This window comes from Marmota monax, unplaced genomic scaffold (assembly GCF_021218885.2).
Source record: "Marmota monax isolate L192 unplaced genomic scaffold, Marmota_monax_Labrador192_F-V1.1 WCK01_AAM20220418_F8-fsc00001, whole genome shotgun sequence".
Classification (NCBI taxonomy): domain Eukaryota; kingdom Metazoa; phylum Chordata; class Mammalia; order Rodentia; family Sciuridae; genus Marmota; species Marmota monax.
The window spans coordinates 13,053,358-13,066,916 of NW_026693777.1; positions in this window are offsets into that span (position 1 = coordinate 13,053,358).

Here is a 13,559-nt window from a genome sequence, read left to right on the forward strand (position 1 = left end):
TTTGTAATTTTGTTTACACACACACACACACAGCCTTCTGAATCCATGGATTTTGCACATGGATTCCACCAACTACAGATTGAAAATATTTTTTAAAACTGTTTTAAAATATTTAGAAAATACTATACCATTTTATGCAAGGGTTTTAAGCATTTTTAGATTCGGGTGATAGCATTCTACAGGAGTTTTAGGACCAATTCCCCACGGTATGGAGAGAATAGTGTGTGTGTATGTGTGTAAGAAAGATAGAAGCAAATGTGGTATTAGCATTTGGGAATTTCAATAAAAGTTTTAAAGAAATTCTTTGTATTCTTCTTTCACCTCTTTAGTTAGTTTGAAATTATGTTCAAATCAAAAGCTAAAATAAAAAATAAGTAAAACTGCACAGGGTACGGGAAAAAATGCTGAGCATAAAACTTGCCAGTCCTGATCCACTGGTTACCAAAAATAAGCTCTCAAGTTAAATCTGTAAGGAATTTAACCATCTCATCATTTAAGGACAGTTAATAGAACTTTTTGGAACTTTATGACTCTCATTATAATTGGAAACATTTTATTCAATCTTGTGACAAGTCAAGATGCAATTAAATTTCCAAAAATGACTGAGAAGTTTTTAGCATATTTGATTTACAAATTTGGAAATAGCATTATGTAATGAATATTTAGCAAATTCAGCAAAATTTAAGTACAAAGGAAAATAGTTGTAAGTCAATATAATAAACAATAAAACTTAATATATACAAAAATAAATCAACTTTGGCTTAAAATTATAGAAGTTCTTAATAGTTTGTAATCAACTTTTTGATGTTAAAAATAATAATAGTAGGTTTCAATGAAAGAAAGAAACCTTTAGTCTTACAAACTATTCACAAGGTAATGTCTCAGTAAATATAAAAAATTTAAAATAATTACTCTGATTTTTTATCTACTGGGAACTATTATTTTGATATCTTTAAACAGTTTTTACTCTGCTTTCCAAGATTATGTACTCATAGTTATTGTGAGATGAACAATCTCTTAAATTATGTGTATTCCTCTCCAGCTGCAACAGTGTTAAATGTTTCTTTTTGCTTTACTGATTAATCTCATAATTCAGACCATCTTCAGTCACTAAAACTATGGAGAAAGCACTGTGCTCAAAGTCAAATAATAAAGACAAAAGCTGTAATTTGTTCTGTCTTTCTTTTCTCATATTCCCATTACCTTTTGACAAATCTTTCAGTTCTATAACACTAATTTCATTAATTGCACTGGCAAAACATTCAATGCATATATAAGCAATAATAATATTGTTCATGTTAATATTATTAGTAATACTAATGTCAGATCAATATTATGTCAGTATTATTATGTCAGGTTAAATATTAAATGTCAGATTGATATTAGTAATATTAATAAGATTATAGAATAATAGCTAACATGAAAACTTACTCCTTATTGATTACTATGTTAAGTAAGCATACATTGGTTTTATTTCTTACAGCTCTGAAAGTCTTATTATCTCCAATTTATAAATGAGTGAGACCTGAGCTATCAGAGTCACCTAAATAATTCAAAATAATCTCCCCGTCTCAAAGTTTTTAATCTTAATCACATCTGCAAAGTCTCCTCTGCCTTCTAAGACAACAAATTCATGAGTGCCAGTAATTAGGAGGTATGCAAATTTGAGGGACCATTATTGTGCCTATCACAACCTAAATGACATGTAGAGGGGAAAAGGAGCATTGGACCAGGATATCCTGGGGACGGGGGAAGGAAAAAAAAAACTTTGGTGTGGTGAGAGTATAGCAGATAAACTGGAAAGTGGGAGGGTGCCTCCAACAAGGTCCTGCCTCATACAAGGCACAGGTGGCCAGAAGAGGCCCCTACTCTGTGTCTGAGAGTGGACATTTGGGGACTTTCAGTCTCTTGGTCATCAAAATAAAAAAAAAAAATACCCAGAGACAATTGTGGCTTCACCAGAAAAACACATTAAAGAATCAAAACTTCTAAAATAAAGTCCCTCAAAATAAAACCCTTACATTAGGACTCCCTTAACAGGGATGGTTAGCTTTGGGGAAGGTTATGAAGACACATGTAATTTAATTGCTCCACACACCCTAATGCACCACCACTGGACTATCTAGCATAACCTCACTTACAATCACTCTTCTGACAATTGATCACATAGAACTTTAAAGATAAGAAATTAAAATTAGGAAATTCCTTCCAATAAAAATGAAATGGTAAATGAAAAATTCACCCTACAAAATATAGATTATACCCCCAAATTGAAGACTATATTTCCACATCTGAACCTTACAGAATTATCATCTCAATAGAAACAAAACAACAACAATGTATTCCATGTTTTCTCCCCCACTCAAAAGTGGTTGTGAAAGGATGCTTGAGGTACCAGTTTCTCATTGATTTAGATTTAAATTCCAAAGCAGTAAAAATCCCACTCTCAGAAAAGGCGCTTCTGGCTTTAACTGGATCATCTCCTATTATTCTAAAATCCTCAAACTCAATTCTGCAACCTGTTACAAGCAAAATGTCTTGGTGGTCTAAAAATTTTATGTGATTTCAACTCCAAGTTTAAGCCTCTGAGCCTCTCGTGTTATAATATCTATAATTCATGACTAATGTCAGAATCATCATAATGAGAAACAGTGAGATAGCCATTGTCATCTGTCATATGCAGAGTATCAAAATTATTTTCTACGTCAATGTTACGGCCATAATTATAGAGGAAATTGGCAATGTGTTAAGAGTCAATACTTTACTCTGAAGAGGCCACCATCACTAGTTTGTTGTATTCACTGGCTAAGAAAAGGCTCCATTTCATAGTTTCTATCACAATAGTTTTGCATTCATTGTGCAAATCCAAAGCTTTCTTTTCAAAGTTATTGGCAAGTTTTATTTCTATGATGAGGTCAACATGAAAGCAGCAGCAAGCATATTTTCATGCTCTCAAATATCTTTATACTTTTTAAAGTTAAATAGGTATTATTTCTTTGGGTGGGGGCATATATAAGAGGGATTTAATTCAGTGTGCTCCACTCCTGAGCTACTTTCCTTTTTATTTTGAGATAGGGTGTCACTAAGTTGCTCACCTCAAACTTATGATCCTCCTGCCTCAGCTTCCCAAATTGTTGGGATTACAGATGCTAGCCATAGCCTCTGGCAGAATTATCACTTTTTAAACATCTCTTGCAAACATCATATTAAAACTTGTTAAGTTCAAACATTACTATTTAACAAGACTATTTTTTTAGAGTTTTTTGATATAATAAGTTCTAATGGCTTAATTTAATTAAGTAAATATTTAGTATTCATGTTACATTTTTTTTCCAGAGAAACTACTAATTTTCAATCTTTCAGTTCTTGAGGGGAAAGACAGTTCTTCATTCAGAATTTTACCACATAACAACTTTTATAGTATAATTAAGATGTTCACATTTGTTAATAGTTAAGTTACCCAATTAAGATGAACCTCCTTCCCCATGATTATAAGGATGCAAATTGTTGGAAAAAACTTTAAAAATTAGTGAAAATGTGAAACAGTCCTTATGAAGACTTGAAAAGGGGATTCTGGATAAATAAAAGGATTTCCAATCAGGAAATAGGTTGCAAAAATTAGATCTCCTGTATTTATAGCAAAACTGATATACATGACAATGGGAATTTTCTTCCCAAAGCCATGCCCAAAGGCATGATTGCAGGAAGCCATACATAAACTTTCCATGAACTAAAGCAATGCTGAAGCCATTAGGCAGGAAAGCCTGGTATCAGGAACTCTCAGTACGAGCTCCACTGGTTTGAGAATGCCTGGTTCATGTGGTGTCCTGCCCAGCTCCTGCTCAAGTTCTAGCATAGCCCCTGAGATGAGAATGACCCCTTGGAGCCACACAGCCTCCCAGAGATGGGCGTAACTTACCAAATGCCAATCAACCTGTTTACAGCAAGACCTGTGCCACACCAAGAAACAAGCACCAAACCAAGACTCCTCTAGCTGAAACCTTATTCCTGCCTTTGATGTACTCGCCCTTAAAAAAAGAATGGGAGCCTTTTTTCAGTTGTTCAGTTCCAGCTCCCATCAGGACTTGAAGACCCACCAGGCACTCCTCTTTGAATCTAATTCTGGGATCTGTCTTTATTTCTTTCTGATTATTTCAAACTTTTATTTCCCAAGCAGCTCACACCTCCTGAGCAGAAACCTACCTTGTTGGGGTGCTGGTCACTCTGTTACATGATGACATGACAAAAATAAGAGGATAAATATTTTTCAAGATAAATAAACACTAAGTTCTTGGAGATCTGTTGGTGTGAGAATCAGGGCTAAGATGATGACCTCCAGGCTTCTGACTTTGTGGCTTGGGAAAGAGGGTGGATGGTAATTCTTTTTCTTCACCTGGAAAATTCAAGTAACGATAAAAAAAATGTAGAAAGATGGGGAAAGTATGGTCTTGGTTCTCCCGAAGTTAAGGTACCTGAGAGACAGGTAACAAGTGTATATATCATTAGATATATGTGTCTAGAATTCAGGAACATGATCTCCTCTAGATATAGATCCTGGAGTCATTAGTACCTCCATGATACTTGGAGTCCTGTGGCGACTTACTTAGAAGAATATAGCAGAAAATAATACAGCTAAGCAGGCCAAGTAAGGACTCCTGAGTAACACCAACTTTGCAGGATAGATTGTGGAGTGAGATAAGGGAAATCCATGCAGGAGACCAAGAAACCAGTCCATGAAAAACAAAGGGAAAATTAGGAGTGATATGGTGTTTCCAGATCAAACAGAGTTTCAATACAGCAGGAGATATCAATAGTGTGCAGTACAGTCCTATCCTTTTTAAGGAAAAACAAATTGAAAGAGTACATTAAATTCAGAAACACATATCATGAGTGACCTTGAGAGATTAGTTTCAGTGATTTGTGAGCAGAGCCCAGATTCTAAAAACCCCAGTGTGAAGTAAAAACATACAAATTGGTGATTTAGTGTTTTGTTTTGTTTTGCAGAAAGTTTAGCCATGAAGTGGTGCACTCAAATTAGTGGGTATGGAAGAATTGAGGAAAGTTTTTTTTTATTAAAAGATAATGGGAATAATTTTATATTTGAAGCAATTTTTCATTGGAGTAATGCAAAGAATGTGTGGAAGAATTAATAGAACAACCTCTATAGGAAGTTGAGTGAGGATGAGATGCAGAGGAGATCTAGAACCTAGGCTTAGGGAGTATGAGGAGCCTCTTTTCCAGATAAATTCACTGGAAGGAAGTATGGAAATGCATTTGTAAGTTGAGGGCACGAGACCGGGGAGTTCCTACCTCATCTCAGATTTCTCTTGAAAATTACAAATGAAGTGAACAGCTGATATTTCAGAGAAATAGTGGAATGAAAAGTTTCAGAAGAGTAGGGGGACTTTGGATAGCTTTAGAGGAAGAATAGAAGAGGGGGCAAATATGAAATGATTTCTGAGCAATGCTGAGACTGGGCTAGCTAAAATAATAAATCTGTAATAGAACCAACTGCAATTTCTATCCTGGCTCAACAATCTGTTGTTAAGTATAAAGATCATGAATCATTGGATTGATTCAGTTGTGGAGCATTTCATTTTAGGTGAAAGAAGAGCACATGAAATAAAATCCCAAATATTAGTATAAGTGTAATTATTGAAGATAATAATGGAATATAGTAGGTACACAGAAGATAAAATGATTGAGAGAAAGGAGGGAGTCACAAAACCAGTTTTCAAATGTTTTAAAAATAGGTTGTTTTGTTTTGTTTAATAAAAAGTGCTATCAGTAGAAAAGGATATGGTTCAAAAATAAACCATTGAAAATTTAAATCTAGGAAATGGAACTGTACTAAATGTTGAAAAGATGTAATATTTGTCCACGGGAAGTGTTTCTTGGATTTGATCTGATAGCACTGCTTCCCTCTCTCCTCACTAACAATAGCCACTCAAGGAGAAAATCCCCCCAATCATTATTCTCCCCAGAGGTCTCAAGTGTATCGATGCACTACTTTGTTTTACCTAGGCCATCCTTCACCTACTCATTCTTTTTATCTGTGGTGCAGGAATATTGCTAAGATAAAATATGGGCATGTTGTTACATTTTTCCTAGAAAGGTATTTCTTTCTTTCTTCAACTAACAGGATTTCTACAAATATTTTATCATTATCTCCTGTTTTTTGCTTCTGTCCTATCTCAGATGTCCTCATTTCCTATTAATACTTGAAAATTATAAGATCTTCTTTCTTTAACATTTACTCTTTTTGAAGCTGACCACTTAATATTACAATTTTGTTAGCAAGAAATAAAATTTTCATGCTTTTTCCTCAAATTCATTGATGGCTTGGGTGAGTGGATTAGTCTTCCTTTCATCTTAAAATAATGATAATATTTTAGTCTGTTGGTGATGCTTTTAATCTCTAATCACACATTCACTTGATCTTTTTTAATTGTTGCATCATGCTTTCACATAATAGTGGGCTTTGTACATGCACAGAATAGAACAATAATATACATATGATTACAATCTTCTACAACTCAAAATACCTACTTAGTACCACTATAGTTGATCTTTTGCCTTATTCAGTTATCCTATCCTCTTAGATTAATTTCTAATTTGATGTAGCCAGAAATTCATGTCAAAACATTTCAAAACACATATCAACTACTGATCATACCTCTATCACTGTTCTGCCTATCTTTAGATCAACAAAAATCCAAACATCTTTCTCTTTTCTCATTCTAGTGCTAACAACAATCATCAAGATGAGGAATAGAAAGCATGATAACTGGATCTATTACAAATTTATTTGTTCTATCTCAACTGTATTCTCCATGCTGGTTGGAAACTCTTTTATTCATACCTACTGAACCACCATTTCAATTGTCTTCAAACCTGTTTCAAATCTTCACCAATTTCTTCATCATTTCTCCAGTATTGTCCTCATTTATAACCCCAATCCTACTGTTTGCTATGAGTTTGGGTAACTTTTCCTAAACTCCACAATTGCATTGTAACTATCTCTAAGCAAATTAGTCTGTTCCTGTGCCAATTCTTACTCCAATTGTATCAAAGTATTATTTCTTAAAAGAGGTCTGATTATGACTGTTCACTACACTTAAAATTCCAATTAGTCTATATATTTTCAAGATAAAGTTCAAACTTCTTGGAAGTGAAAAAGAATATTTAAAAGTCCTTCACAAACTAGTTTCCACCTAAATTTCTGAACCCATCATTCACTTATATACATTTCCACTTCTTTAAATTTTTGTAACTTTGATATACAAAATAATATATTCACTTTCCTCTATCTGAAAAACTTTTTCTTTGTTAGGTAAAATGCCATTTGTTCTTCTTTGAAGACAGAAAATATCAAAACCTCTGAAAATTCTGTCTGCCTTAGGACCCTTCATGGCTATATTAACATAATCCTTCTTTGGAACATACCAGGCAATATTATTGCATTCTCTTGAGGGAAGATACTCTGTCTTATTTATTCTCTTCATTAAAATCCTTGTAAAATGAATGAATTCACACCTAAAATTGAACTGACTTCAGAAAAGGCCATTCTTCTGGTTAAGAGTGATGAGTATTTCCATGACCTAATGACTCTATTGAACCAGAGGGAACAGTTACTCAGCCATACTCTATCACATACCCAAAGTTCCAGAAACTTGCTTCCTACAAGGAGTCTACAAGGACTGAGGAGACAGAAGGAAATTTCCATCATATGGAAATATAGATTGCTTTTAGGATTATAACAGATAAAAAGAAAATTGCAGGAAATAAAAATTCTATATATTAAAAAACAATATTATATATCACATGTATACATGTATGTACAATTTCAAAAAGTGAAATATTTATTCACTTTTGATATATGTTTATGTTTTCTAGGAAAGAAAATATAAATTCATAATAGGTATTATTTCATAAAAAGAGAAAATAGGTAATATTAGGTGGGTAGATGCAGAAAGTCTAGGATTCAATTTTATCTTAATGTTTTATCAAATAGAATAAATCAAATATTATAAAATTTAACTCTTAAATTGTGCATAATATGCACCTATAAATTTTTTAATTTCCATTTTTTTTCCAAAATTATTATTTTTGGTGATGAAACATATAGTAAACCCATTGCTTTTCTGTTTCTGGCGAGTAAAAATACATAACAGAAAACATCTGTTTATATACAGAAAACATTAAAATCAAATAAAATGCATTCAGTTTGAGCTTCTAGTTATTGAGTAAACTTGGCTTTGCAGAATAAATAAATAAATAAAATAGCCTTCATTTCCTTAAAAATGGAGTGCTTCATTGTAGACAATGAAGAATAAAAAGAAATTGCTATGTAGTTAGATATGGTACATATTCAAGAGAATGCTGTTGAGACTTATATAATCTTAGAGTTCAAAGTCATACCCAAAAGTCTACTAAATATATAGGGTTTGACAAAGAATCCATAACACCAAGTTTTCTGTCAAACTACCAAAATTACATGATATAAAGAACTATCTACTCAAGTGTATTCAACTACAGGGTTGGATGGACAATCTAATTCTACATATTTTTACTTTTCTTATTAAAATGAAAATACCCATAATGAAGAGGTATGTCTTCCTATTGGCCAACTCATGTCTCATCACTTCTTAAAATCTGTAATCTACAGGCACTAGTCCCCATCTATCTTATCATGCAGAGAAAAGGTTTATAACATTACCAGAAATTAATAGCCTTTATAATTGTGATACACCAAATATATTCAAAAAATTTAGGCTTTAGGGTTTATGATTAATTAATGTTTTGCTTGAAATTTTCAGAAAGTAGCAAAACGCTATGTACAAAGCCATTCTTTTTGGAAGGATATAAAATAAGTAATGAATAGTCAACCCTCAATTCCTTTCTCAAAATTGACCACAACAAATAATTCTTGCAAACACCCCCACAATATTGTTTTTAAAAATTTCATATAAATGACTAGAAGCACAAGGAGTGAAAAGTAAATGTAGAAAGGGCAATATGAGCCTCTACCAACTACTTGAAGCAACAATGTTAGCAAATCACAGTGGTGTTTACAAATACGTGCAAGTGGAACATATATGATAGCAAAAAATAAAATAAAAAGCCAGAGGAATAGAGTTAAAAAGTATGTACAATTAGTTAAAAAGTAGAGTTAAAAAGTATATCAATTAATTACATTGCACTGGATCTAGTAAAATGTCTAATTTAAGGCACATGGTGATAAGTTATAGATGTATTTCATAATTTCTGAAGTAACCAGTAAAAGAAAGATTATCAAAGTCACAAAAAGTCAGATAACAAAAGGGACACATTAAAATAATGAAAATGTGCAATATAAAGACAGGGCAGAAGAAATAATAGAAGTTAAAAGATGTCACAAACAGAACCAAAAGAGCAAGATGGTGCCTCCAGTTCAATACACATACACACACACTCACACACACATACACAGGCAACATACACATGCACATACCTGCTATGCAAGTAAACAGAAAACTGGGTGGACTGTATTCGTATATTATTTACTATTATTATTAGCATGTAAGGTTAATATGACACAGAAGTAGACATTAAAAGTAATAAGAGAGATAAAGAGGAATATTTCATAATGACAGATCATCAATTAACAGAAATACACGACAATCAATTAATATAAACTTAATAAAAACAATTAAATATATATACAAAAAAGTAACAGAATTAAAATGAGAGATCAATAAACCCACAATGTGAATGGGAGATTTTAAAACACTTCTTTCAGTAATTAATAGAAAAAGGAGACAGTTACAGAATATATCAATGATACACCAATTTGACCTAATTGATACTTACGGAACCTTGCACCCAATAAATGTAAAATATGTAGCTATTTCATGAAGCATTTACCAAAATATTCTGAATCATGAATATGTCTCAACATATGTTCATAAAATCTAGCTAAATCTCAAAAATATTACATCAAGTCAAACACAGAGTATACAGATTTTTATTTCAATTTTATTTATTTATTTGGAAATAGGGATTAAACTCAGAGGTACTTTGCCACTGAGTTTCATCCTCTCACCCTTTTTGTTTATTTATTTATTTTTATTTTGAAACAGGATTTTTCTAAGTTGTTGAGAATATCGCCAAATTGCTAAGGCTAACCTCCAATTTGCCATCCTCTTGATTCAGGCTCCTGAGTTGTTGGGATTATCAGTGTGTACAACCACTCCCAATTTAAATTCACCTTATATGCAGTTCAAGAGCTGATAAATTTAATCCATGATATTAGAAGTCAAAATAGTGGTTAGTTATCTCTTGTGCATGAGAGAACCTTATGGCATAATGGGAATAATACTAGTCTTACTACCTCTCATTCCCAGCTCAGCCTTGGATTCTTTTGCTCAAACTGAGATAGACATCACAAAGAGGCAAGTAAGCCACACCAATGCTTTGTAGGGTTTCATGATCAAAATAAAGGAAACAACGCACAGGATAGGGTTCCTGGACTGTTCCCGGGGTACTCGAGGAGACAAAAGGGGCAGACTCCTACAGGCTTGCAGTCAGCTGTCTCATAGGATCCCAGGATTGCACTTGACATAGCCATCTGTTCATGCACATTAGGTCCATATGCACTGGGCTCACAAAAGATAGTTGGAGATGCTTACGACCACCACCCCAGGAAGGTCATATCTGGGTCAAGTTCATGAATATCATGCATGGAAAGCTTGGGGCATGAAACAGCAGCTCCTAGATCTGGTTATTGATGAAAACATTTTTATTTTTTGAAAGCAGCTTATGTTAGGCAGGAAACCTTGGTAAAGGATTCAGGCCCCCTCCCAGCTCTGTCTCAGAAATATTTTTTATCTTTATGTTAATGATAGTTACCCGGGTATGGACACATATAAAATTCCATTGAGCCTCACACTGACCATTGTGTGCTTTCTTATGGTTAAATAACATCTCTTAAAAAAACAAAAAAAAAGGTAATAACACTTTAAAACTCCCTTAAGGAATTTCTCTAGGAGATGTAAAAACATAGACTGTGAAAGACATAACACTCTAGGTGGTTCCATCTAACTGAAGCAGCCACAGTGTGTGCTGAATTACCAATGCTGCCCTCAAGCCTCTTAAGACTCTGAACTGTCTTGTAGCAGCACGGAGATGTTTCAGAAATGTGCATTCTAAAATATTTCTTTGTGATTTGTCATACTGGGAAAGTTATAAATGGCAGTTCATAATTTAAAAAACAAACAAACAAACAAACATATATCAAAAATCACAAAAACATGGGTTGACTGCTTCTTTTCATCAAGATGATATTCCAGAATTTATAGTATTTTTATTTCCATACCAGTTAAATATATTCTTAGGTGTATTTTTAAAAATGCCCTGTCTTATTTGCTTTGAGAATTGAATACCAGATTTTTAAAACTACCTTAAGGAAAGACAGAAAAGTAAAAAATAAGAGAAAAACAGCAGAGCCAGCTTTGCCAGTATGACATCATGATTTCAACTTTCATTCAGCTTTTGTCTTCCCTCCAAGTTCATGTACAGAACAGAGAAAATCTTGAACAGATGTTGTTGGAATCTGTTTTACAGATAACAAAACTAAATCTAAATGATTAAATGAAAATGGTTCAAGTACTTTGTTAAATTTTCTCACAACCAAAGAATTAATTCCTTGTTTCAATAATGGCCTTTTCTAGGGATCATCTCAGGCTTCACAAAGTAGGTAGTTCAAGCAACTGAGAGAGACATCTTCTAAGCAATAATTTACTTTTGGATCAGTCATGCCTGCAACCTCTTCTTAATTATAAAAGTTAAATTTTTAGTTCTCTAACCACATGATTTTAAGGAACTCAAAATCACAGATCTGCTAACTAGATAATGCTAATTGAACATCCACATTAGCTACACAAAAATGGGAACTCCCATCCTAGAATACTGAAGTCCACAATGTACTTCAGAGTAAGAAAGTAAGAAAAGACATGTCTTCAGACACTTTTCTAAGAGCAGGTTGAAGGCAAAGCACCTTGAGAGAATTTTCTTTGGGTTCCATATGACAGTAAGACTTCACTTCCCCTTACCCTCAGTGGGAGGACCATCATCTGGCTCTTTGCTGAGTCTTGTAAGGCCACATACCCTCATTGGGTTATTCACTTTATATAGGAAACTGAATGAGAAAATGTAGAAGTTTTTCTATTAGGTCATGACATTAAGCACACAGAGTAGAATCCAACACAATTTTAGTTGCCAATGATCTGAACAATAAAATTTATACCCTTTCAAACTGAAGCAATAGTATGTAAAGCTGATCTCCAATCATAGTGCTCAGTTCCCACAAATGTGAAATACCCTGGAGAATTAATCAGCAAAAAACCAAATGTATCCATCATTTTTGCTGGGTTGCCTCATAGAAAGTACCGTCATTTGAACAAAAGAGGTAGCTGACTTGATTAACAGAATCAGTCTGCTACATTCTTATAAATTTAGCCAGAAAGCCTCACTGGTTTTTAGAGAAGAAGATTAAGATGTTTCAAGACAAGTGAGAAATATGGAGAAAAATCCTGTATGTTCAACCAGGCATAATAAACATCACAATTAGTAGCAGCATGTTAAATTATCCCTAATCATTAAAATTAACTTATATTATGCATTCTTCTCATTTTGTATCTTTCAAATTACTTCAGCTTTAATTAGCACCACTAGTATTTTCTCATAAGCACTTTCACAAAAAAGAAGATTATTTCTAAAAGAGCCTATTACATTGGGTTCCCTTAAATCCCCAATCATGTTTCATTTGTTAGGCAAATATTAACTTGATTGATAAATGTCAGATAATCCTTATTTTACTCTTTATTTTAGAGGATTTTATAGGGTTTCCTGATATTTGTATTATTTTCATCTTCTGAATTTATATTTCAGTAATTTAGAAAATACAGTATTTCTATTTCCCCTTATGTATTTGATGTCACCACATAGGTTAGAAAAATGACAGATTTTTAGGTAGCCATGTTTTCTAGACAAGAAAGAAAATATCATCTTTTTATACACGAAATAAAAATCATGCTTAATGTTTTTCTAAATGTGGTTCTCAATCCACTTGCATCAGACTTTAGTAGGAGGACCTGGCATTTTTATCTTTAATAAGCCCCTCAGGTGAACTGTTTGTACGCTTCAGTGCATAACACTGCTGGACACCTATATCTAGAATATACAGTCTTAATTTTGTATGAACTATTTCATTTTTTAAAACTGCAGTGAAATATTTAATGTGTAGCATAGGGATTTTTTTTTAAAGACAAACCTACTTTATAAAAAGTTTGAAATAGCATCCCAGTTCTTTCATAGAACCAGAATGGGTTACATTATAAATTCTGGAAAAAATGGTGCAAGTCACTCATAACTTGGACAGAGAGAGAAAAATAAGAGAGGAAATGGGTGGAACTGCAGAATGATTAGCATTCTCCTCACCTCATGAGAAAATAGCTTCTGGGGTATTATGAGAATTGAAGACCAAAGCTATTCTGCACACAGCATCCCTGGCTCTTCTG